General features: G+C 31.1%; 1 protein-coding gene across 1 annotated transcript in view; it reads left to right on the forward strand.

Annotated features, from left to right (window-relative positions):
* The first annotated feature begins 1,053 nt into the window (after positions 1–1,053).
* Positions 1,054–9,986, forward strand: part of LOC148299604 (1-acyl-sn-glycerol-3-phosphate acyltransferase alpha-like) — a 30,232-nt gene continuing 21,299 nt past the window's right edge. Inside the window, exon 1 of the mRNA XM_088275917.1 lies at positions 1,054–1,255. The gene's annotated coding sequence lies outside the window, so the exon portion shown is untranslated. The remainder of the gene's footprint in view (positions 1,256–9,986) is intronic.

Consider the following 9,986-nt stretch of genomic DNA (forward strand, 5'->3'; position numbering starts at 1 on the left):
CTGTAATATTTATTCAATATTACCCTAGACTGGTACCTGAAGCGGAAGGCTGATCACCTTTCCTTAATGTGTAAACGATCAAGATAACACTGCGTTTATATGACGCAGTGCCCTATGCACCATTGGGTGCGGATAAGGGTTTTATTTATTTATTATTTTATTAATGAACAAATAATTACAACGTAGGCAAACTTAATAGAAATGTTAATGATTTTTCAATGTATTTAATATTACCTCGGACTGGAACCTGAAGCGCAGCATTGATCACCTTGTGGGCATGTAAATAACTCTCAATATATCACTGGTAACCCGAAAATGGAAAAAAAGGAGTAATCAAAGAATATGTTACATTTTTTGAATCTTGAAAATTTTTGAAAACCTGAAAAAAATTACTGAAATCTGTTTTTATTTATTTCAGCAGGGTCTTAAAAATATGTTATAATATTACAACCTTTTTTAATTCAAGTTTTACTCGGTAAATACCAATATTTCTTAGAAACCATCGTGACACGTGTTCGAACACCGTATGAAGCGTAATGCATCGAAACACGTGTCACAATAGATTTTAAGAAATGTGGTAAAACTTTAATTAAAAATGGATACATATAACCACAAAGCGACTGCTGAATCAATTAATGAAATATTACAATACTTGAATCCTCGAGAAATAATTACAGGTAAATAATAAAGTGGGTCAAAAAGCCAACGACAAAAAAATAGCGAAATTAATACAACGAAAAAAAACGAACAGTAAAATAAGCAATAAAGGTTTTAATAAATGAGTCAACAAACCAACGACAAAAATCAAAGCGAAAAATGAAAAAAAAGCGGAAAATAAAATAAACCATAAAGGTTTTGACAGCTAGCGTTTTCCGCCATTTTCAAACAAATTTCGAAGTGTAGTTTCATATCGGTCAAAGATTTTTTATTATTGTTTGTTTATTCGTTCTAAATCTTGTAATCACGTTTAGTATAATATGAATACATTTTATCAGCGTCTAAATCGCCTTATATGCGTAATAAATATATATCGTACATGTTACAAATCAGTTTAGTTCAGTGTTCGTCGTCAGTCAGTGGTGTTGTGAACATCGCGTCGGCTGGTCGCGCCGAAGATAGTGCGTGGAGTAACATACATATGTATATCAATAAAATTGTACGTTTGTGAATATTAGATTATATACGTGAAATAGCAGCGAAGGAACACGAATTTTCCGAACGTTTTGTGGGACTGACAACAAGCTCACAAAGAAAGGTATATAAATTTATAAATAGTTTGACATTTGCTTTTGATCAATATTGTGGCGTTTTGCGCGGGAGGATATCATAATATTGACAGCTTTTATTTGAAAATAGAACGTCCTAATTCGCTTTGCATTGTGTTTTATTAGGCGGGTAAGTACTTATTTTAATTTTATTCGATAAATCATTTGTATTTTCCCCCATTTTTATTATGTATTTTTTTATTATATGACGTATTTCATAACATAACGTAATATAACATCACGACAAACAGATGCAAACTTCTTATTTATTTATGACGATTTTTTTCTCAAATTACTAATGCTGTCAACCATATATATTGTATATATTTAATATATATATAATATATAAATAAACTGGTACTAGAGGGTTTGGAAGTCTAATTCTACGTTTGTTATTCGCTCCTGTAGGGGTAGGCAAAGAAAATAGAACCCCACCCCACGCTTTTTTTTTTTTTTGCTAAGATTCTTCGCCTCTTCCACATTCGTGCATCTCATGCGTACCCGCCGATTGTTCCGACTCCTAACCTGACCATTTTCAAATATTTGAAATACTTCAACGTCCCAAGTTTTCCCTGGTCTTCCTCTGGTCCTACTTTCAACTAAATTCGCCTCATATATATATTTTTTTAATAACATTTAAACAGTTTATATTTTCACCTGTTGATGAGAACATCTGCGGTTCTCTAAACTAGTGGTGATAAACTCAAACGTAGTATAATACAAGTGTTTTATTTTTATTTTTAAATCATCATTTTATTTCACAAAGTTAATGCAAAATCAATAAATAACAGTCAATGTAAGCTAAAATTGTTTTGCTGACGTCAAAATTCGCAATCACAAACCTACGTCATATTGTTTGCGGGAAATGCTCAAGCGGATATTCGCAAACACAGCGTTCATTCGCCGGGCGACCACCGGAGAGGTCACATGTCTTTTCACTCCCGATATTTTAAAGAATGTATATTGAACATTTTCTCTTGTTTTTAGAATATATAAAGAAAAAATATTTTTATGATTTTTTTTAAAATTCCTTACCTTTCAATAACTTTTTTCTTTACAAATCGGTAAAATTATTTCGATGAAAAAAACGTGTTTTCAATACAAAAACGGTGTTTTAAGATATAAATACGTAAAATGTTACCTGGATTTAGAGAAAATTAAGTTGCGACTTAACGAATACGGCTGTCCAAACTTAAAACACAGTAAGGGACATTTTTTTGTAGTACGTTTTTTTTTACATTTTTGGACTAAGTAGAATCTACTTAAACCAAAAATGCTAAAAAAAAGTACTACAAAAAAATGTCCCTTACTATGTTTTGAGTTTGGACAGCCGAATAGGTACCGGACCTTAAAAGCGTCTTTTACATACTGTTGGTAGAGAGCGGGAGACGCTTGTAAGCTTTCTATTTGCTTACTTTTGGTAGAGCGCGAGACGCCAAAAAAATGTACAAATTGGAATTGGGTTTGCAGTTACTTGTGATTGGGTTACTTGTGATTACGTTACTAGTGATTAAGTTACATGTGATTAGGTTACTGGTGACTAGTATACGACCCTAATAAGTATACTAATTAGGGTCGGGGTTGATGAAAAAACCGCCTGACAACACTGGTATGTTTAGCTTGTAAGAATTAAGTGGAAATACTTTTTTTACCCGCGAAACTTTATATCGTGTACATAGTAAGTCAATATTCATATCGTGGTGTGTCCCAATATTCACGTAATTTTTCCTTGGCTTAATCTTTGATCTTTTCCTTTTCCCCTATTTCCTCCCTCCCGTCCCTCTTCCAGGTATTTATATTAAATTACATATGTAAAATTTTGTAAATGAAATGTTACAAATACCTGTTTTTTGTTTCTCACTAATGTGAAAATCAATGTAATGTAAACATTTATAGAGACTTTTTGGATCTCTTGCTATGAATTTTATGATGATTATTATAAAATAAGCTTCCCTAATTTGTACATTTTTTTAAAAGAAAAAATTTCACCAAGTTTGTATTTTTTTTAGTACTTGTACTTAATTTTTCTTTTTTCACTATTTTTATTTTTTTATCTTTTTTTATTATTTTCCATGTAATATATCTTAATTTCTGATTTCTATGTTATTTTTTGTAAAAAGCAGTAATGCCGTAAATAAATAAATAAATAAATAAATAAATAAATAAATGAATAAATGTAAATGTATATATATGTAACTGTTCTGTAAAATATCCAAATACTTTTTTTTTAATATATCAAAGGATTGTTCGCTTTCAGGAAAGAAGGAGAGGAAAACGAAGATATGAATGTTCCATACTTATTTATTATTGTATATTATTATTGTATCGACTAATGACGTATAATAAATTGAATTAATGGCATTCAATGTCCAATGTCAGGTTTTATTATCGATCATTATAATAAAGACCAGTGGTATATCGGCGCGTTTCATATTTTTAAATCTCCTAGACTTGAAGGCACCAAGAATGTTGTAAACACAAACTTAGAATTATCCAAAAACATCGAAAAACACATCAGAAATGCCAAAATAAAAACTTAAATAATAATATTCTTTCCAATAAAAATCACGCCGCTCTCTTGCAGGGGTAAGCAGATAGAATAGAACGCCACACCAATATGTCTTTGCAAACCTTCTTCGCCACTTCCACGTTCATGCGGAGACGCATACATACCCACCGATTATTCCGACTCCTGGCCTGATCACTTTCAAAACTAACTTACTACAAACAAACCTTCGCCTCTTCTACATTTATTCATCTGCTCATACATGCCCGCTGATTATTTCGACTGCTTACCTGACCGCTTTCAAGTATTAAAATGCCATCACTTGCAAGTATTTAAGTATTCGGCATTAACTTTGTTATAAATTATATATATATATATATATATATATATATATATATATATATATATATATATATATATATATATATATATATATATATATATGTAGGAATTGAAGAAGGAGACTATGTACACACATGTGTGTGTACATAGTCTCCTTCTTCAAATCCTTATCCGCACCCGATGGTGCAAAAGGCACTGCATCGTATAAACGCAGTGTTATCTTTATCGTTAATACAAAACGGAAAGATGATCAACCCTCCGCTTCGGGTACCAGAATAAATCACTTATATTTATTTGACCCCCCTCTGGGAATCGAACCCTTAACATCCAGTACCGTAGCCAAGCGTGCTGACCATTGAACTACGGAGGCGGACGATTTGGTTTGAAAGTATTAAAGTTGAATTCGCGAAACAATTAATAGATTTGAAGTCCATAAACATAATTTGTATAAGAGTAATGTATACATATTGAAACAGGTTACTGACTTTAATAGTTTACTGAAATACAGTAATACAAGTTTTTAAATAATTTATTTAAAAAATATTATAATTAACGTTAAGATTCCGTTGTTGTTTTTTTGCAGTACAATGAACTTTCTATTGAATCAGACATTTGCATATATGGAGAATTAAAAGGTCAATCAGCTTACATAACATTTTTAAATGGACTTATGTCTCAAGACTCTGTATTCGTTAAGTCGCGACTTAAAAAAAAATTGAAAAAAAATTGAAAAAAGTAAGTTTATTTTTCGAAATATTTATAAGGTTTTGAAAAGAAATGAGTTTTTTTAAGATGGAGTTAAAACATTTTTTTTCCATATCTATTCTAAAAACACAAAAAAAATATCCAATAGACTTTAAAAAAAAAAAGAATAACCCGCAAAGCGTCTATTTTAGATGCTTGTCTGCAGGTAGGATAGTAAGGATAGGGAAGGTAAATGTGAAGAATACATCACGAACACCCAGACCAATTGAAAATACATTTTTTAAATTCATTTTGCAATTGGCGGGAATCGAACCCGCAACGCCAGCTTCGCAGTCGAGCGTCTACCCAACTACGCCACAGCGCCCGCCTAAATCAAGCGTGAAGGGATGTGTAACCTCTCCGGCGACGGCCGTTGATTGAATTCTGTGTTTGCGTGTATGGCCAAAAAAATGATTAATGTTTTTCTAGCTTTAGAATTTGCTTGTAACCATAAAAGTGAAAATAAGAAGTTTAAAAAAAATAGATTTCTGATTATTTTTTTTGACATCTCAGCATAGATGAAAGAGAATATGGAAATCTGGGTATGTACAGGGCTAATGACCTGTCTATAGGCTGGTTAAATGATCATGTATTTTTTAAATAAATTTAACATTCATCATTCTACCCATGATTGACAACCACACTACTCAAATTTTTGGAACTCCTAGATATATGACCAATCTCGTGACACACATATGAGTTCACAACAGCCATCTGATGTGTGTAAGATCCGAACTCCGGATTATTTTTATACATTAGGTAACGCCTATAAACATGATTTTAAATATTTATGTAGTCTATAATTATACCAGTTATTTTTCTAGACTTCCATATTCTTCTTCATCTTTGTTGTAAAAAAAAATTTAAAATAACTCTTAAGTGGAGAAAACCCAGATTTCTGAACAAGTATTTGGACACACTCAAAATGTTATGAATTCCATTTTTTTAAATACTTTTATTTTCTTTTTAAATTAAAAGATTGATTTTTTCTACTGAAATTCTGTTTTTAAAAATACTTAAAGTATTTATTATCGTCCTTACTAAATATTTTTAATGTGTCAAACGTGGGTTCGATGGCTATGGGACCCTAATAAACCTAAGATGTGCCAGATGCGACAAATAAAACCTGGCAATCTGACTTTTTTACTATTGTTTTGTCCGAGAATAAACAACGTGTCATAATAAAATATCTGTTTTTTTTTTTAATATTTATTAGTTGCCTTAGAAAATTCTCCTCACCTTTTATGCAAATGGATTTATAACATACATATTTAGTTTGTATGTCTTAAAAATGGTAGTGGATGTGTATAGCTCATAATAAAATGAATAGGATTGATCCCTAAGAACAATACAAAAGATTAAAGACAATTAAACAAAAGACACAATGGATTTAATATCTTGATATTTATTATCAATCAATATTTGTCACATAGCTCATTTATTTGTCTTAAACGTCTTGCTTTATTTTCTAAATAAGACACCACAGAATCCGATACATTTTTATGTCCTATTGCCTCATCAATTTTTGTCAACTATACCTCAGTTTATATATCAGTTTCAAAAGGGTTCTGTCGTCAAAAAAGTTTGAGAACTGCTCGTTTAGAGTTAAAAACGTTTGACTGCCAGAGGTTTTTCTTTCTTTCTTTATTTTAAATTATTTTGCTTTATACAAGATAATATAAATACAAATACAAAATATGTATATTAAATATAAATAGGTACAAAAAAAAATCCCACAAAGGCATGGCCTGTGTGTTGGTATACAATATAATTTAGGTCATAGTAAACGCATTGGCAAGAATACAATAGATATTATAAGAATTAGAACTAGAATAAAAGTGTTAATATAAAATACAAAAACAATACAAAATACTTGACTAACAGAAAACAATAAATAAGAAAAAAATATAAATAAAATTAAAAACTTAAAAAATAAAAAAGATGAAAAAGATGAAAAAGTAAAAATTAAAAAGTTAGCAAGTATGTATGTACTACATGAGTATACGTCTACAAGAAAAAGAAGCTTAAATCTGTCTCTTCAATAAACAATCTAAGCAAATTATAAATCGAAACAAACTTATGTAATTAACATCTAACAAATCGCTCACTCCTTTCAACAACGTCATATATCTAAATCGTCAATTTTCAGTTGTGCATGTTTTCGAAATACCCAGAAAATGTACTATATCCCACCAGAAGCGGCATATTTTTAACTTAATTTTTTACCCGCTTCAGGGCAGAAAGTGTTGTTTTTGCATTTGAAGAAAAGGAATTGTTTAATTATTTTTTTAAATTTACTACATAAATATTTTTCAAATTGAGAAAAAACCTTCAGGTTTTACCTAAAAAGATCTGTTGCACAGTAAAAAGTTCAATTTGTGCCTTTGTATTTATTTTTAATACATTTTACTATATTTTTAAACTTTAAAAACGATCTCCTGAAAAATGAAGTTCTTTGATTTATGAGGTTCTTTAAAGGAGTGAGTGATATATGCATATATATTAGCTATATAGCTATCCAATTCGATAATTGAGCTTTGCTGGATTGTGTCTATTCATAGGCCATTCTTTTCAAAGTCCATTTCGCTTCCGACTTTATGTTGATGTTAAAGTTAGTCCGCTAACTTTGCAAAATTCGCTTTCGTAAAAAACTATTTTTTCGTAAGTTGGTAATGAATGACGTCACAGAAACGAATCCACACTACTGCTATTACAGCTATATAAAGCAGATACATAAAGGGATACGCCCCATAACACACCCGATGACGTAAAATTTGATGACGTTTAGCGGTGTCCGTTTTTCGTTTTAATAAAATATCTAATGTTTAAACCTTCATATCTCCTTACTTCTCTACATATTTCTATAAAAATGTTACCGATAGTCTTATGTTTTTTATGTTAATTTATTAGCCAATAATAGCACATCATGAGAATGATCCATTTTATAATTTTCAGTCAGTAAACACCAAAACACATCTGTTTAATCTCACTCCATCAACATTATCATTAGATATACATCACATTTTCGTGATAAGATACATTTATGATTGAAATGATCTCTGATATTTCACAGAGAAGGTTTTTCCCTATCTCGCTGAAATAGATTGTATTTTATCTTTATCATCGCAGTATCGATTGTGGGGAATAACATCGCTGCTGAGAGTGCAACACTGCTAACTCCAGTGGAACCTATTATATTAATCTGATATTAAAGACTATATCGCTCACTCCTTTCAACAGCGTCATATATAAAAAAACTTGATTTTTCGGGAGATCGTTTTTAAAGTTTAAAAATATAGTAAAATCTATTAAAAATAAATATAAAGCCACATAATGAAGTTTTTACTGTGCAACAGATCTTTTAAGGTAAAACCTGAATGTTTTTCTCCATTTGAAAAATATTTAGCATATTTAAAAAAAAATGTACCTTTTACAATGCAAAAACAACACTTTCTGCCCTGTAGCGGGTAAATATTAAGTTAAAAATATGCCGCTTTCGCTGGGATATAGTACATTTTCTGGGCATTCCGAAAACATGTACAACTGAAAATTGACGATTTTTGATATATGACGTTGTTGAAAGGAGTGGGCGATATCTAGAATTTCTTTAAACCATATTAAATAAAAAACTTTAGTAACCATACTAAATAAATAAAATAAAAAGTTTGTTGTGTGCATCGAGTTTTGTCATATAAGCCTTATTCTTACGTTATAATAACAATATTCATGTTGGTCAGATAAGTATAGAGAATATACATGAGAACAGGATTTTTCTTTGTGGTGCATGTGAGTCGTCTGCTCGAACCTTGTACTCGCCAATTGCACTAACTGGACCACAAAGGCACTGATTTGTTTGCCATTCTCAGAGCTCAACGAAGTTGGATTATATTTTGTACATTATGCATATATAGAGAAATAGTAGATATGGACATACCTCGCATAGTCCGGTTGTAACACTCCAGTCTAAACGAAACCGCTTTCTTCGTTTTGTGCGGCATAGCTACCGCTATGTTGAACAATATCTCATTGGATATTGATATGTTCCATGTGTCTGAAGGAGTTTTCCGAAGCGGGATTCTTCTACACCTTTAGCAATAGTTCTTGCATATATATTATTTTAATGCATACGATGAATTTTTTTATAGTTTGTAATGTATATATTAATTGAAATAAATAAATTGAATTGAATTTAACCCAAACTAAATATTCCATGAGGTGATTCGTAATATGTAGATAAAGTTTACAACATTTTGAGTGCGTCCTCCATATACGAGTACTTGTTCACAAATCTGGATTATCTCCAATCATGGGAGTCATTTTTCATATTATTTTTTGACATCTCAAATAAAAGAGTTAATTAATATAAGAGTTTCTGCTTAGTAAAAAAGCTTCTTTGCATCTCACCAATAGATGTCTCTAGTGATGTTCTTGTGATTTAAGAACAAGGTTTCTAAATTGGTTCATATATATATAGAACTTCAAGAATTTGATAAGTGTGGTTGTCAATAATGGATAGAATTGGTGAATGTCACACTTGTGTAACTACTGGCTGAATGTTACTGTGTGTAATTAAAAAAAAAAAAAGTTTCCCGACCGCTGCCTTAGAGCCTATAACTTCAATTTGCGTCCTTGTTATAGACCGGCTTGATCGAAGCAGGAATAAGCGAGGTATCTCCGTATACTCTGTATGCTGGTTATGTAGTTTCTCCGACGTTTGGTAATCAGCTATCTCCTATCTCGCCAAACTAACATTCGAGTTCCCTTGACACTGTCGGCGATTAACAAAACGGGTTATGTTGCGTTACTTGCAATCTAGTGAATGTCGAAACGTTCAAAAAAACAATATGCACAGCACATGAAACGTGACATCCATACGCTCGTATGTACGTGACAGTCCACGTACCTATTTCTAAAGCCATTAGGCTGTCGTTAATATCCAAAAGGTATTATTTGAAATTTCAACATAGATGAAGAACTATGACTTAACTTAATAAGAGACGTCTGAGACATTACTATTAATCATTAGAATCCTAACTGTCCATCAATCCTCCTCCCTTAGTTTTTCCCTCTACCTCCTTCCCTAAACTCCCATTTTACTTTGCCCTCATTATTTTCTTGTAATTTATATA

Source organism: Brachycentrus maculatus, unplaced genomic scaffold (genome assembly GCF_059751285.1).
Source record: "Brachycentrus maculatus isolate JH-2025_06_01 unplaced genomic scaffold, ASM5975128v1 h1tg001056l, whole genome shotgun sequence".
NCBI lineage: Eukaryota > Metazoa > Arthropoda > Insecta > Trichoptera > Brachycentridae > Brachycentrus > Brachycentrus maculatus.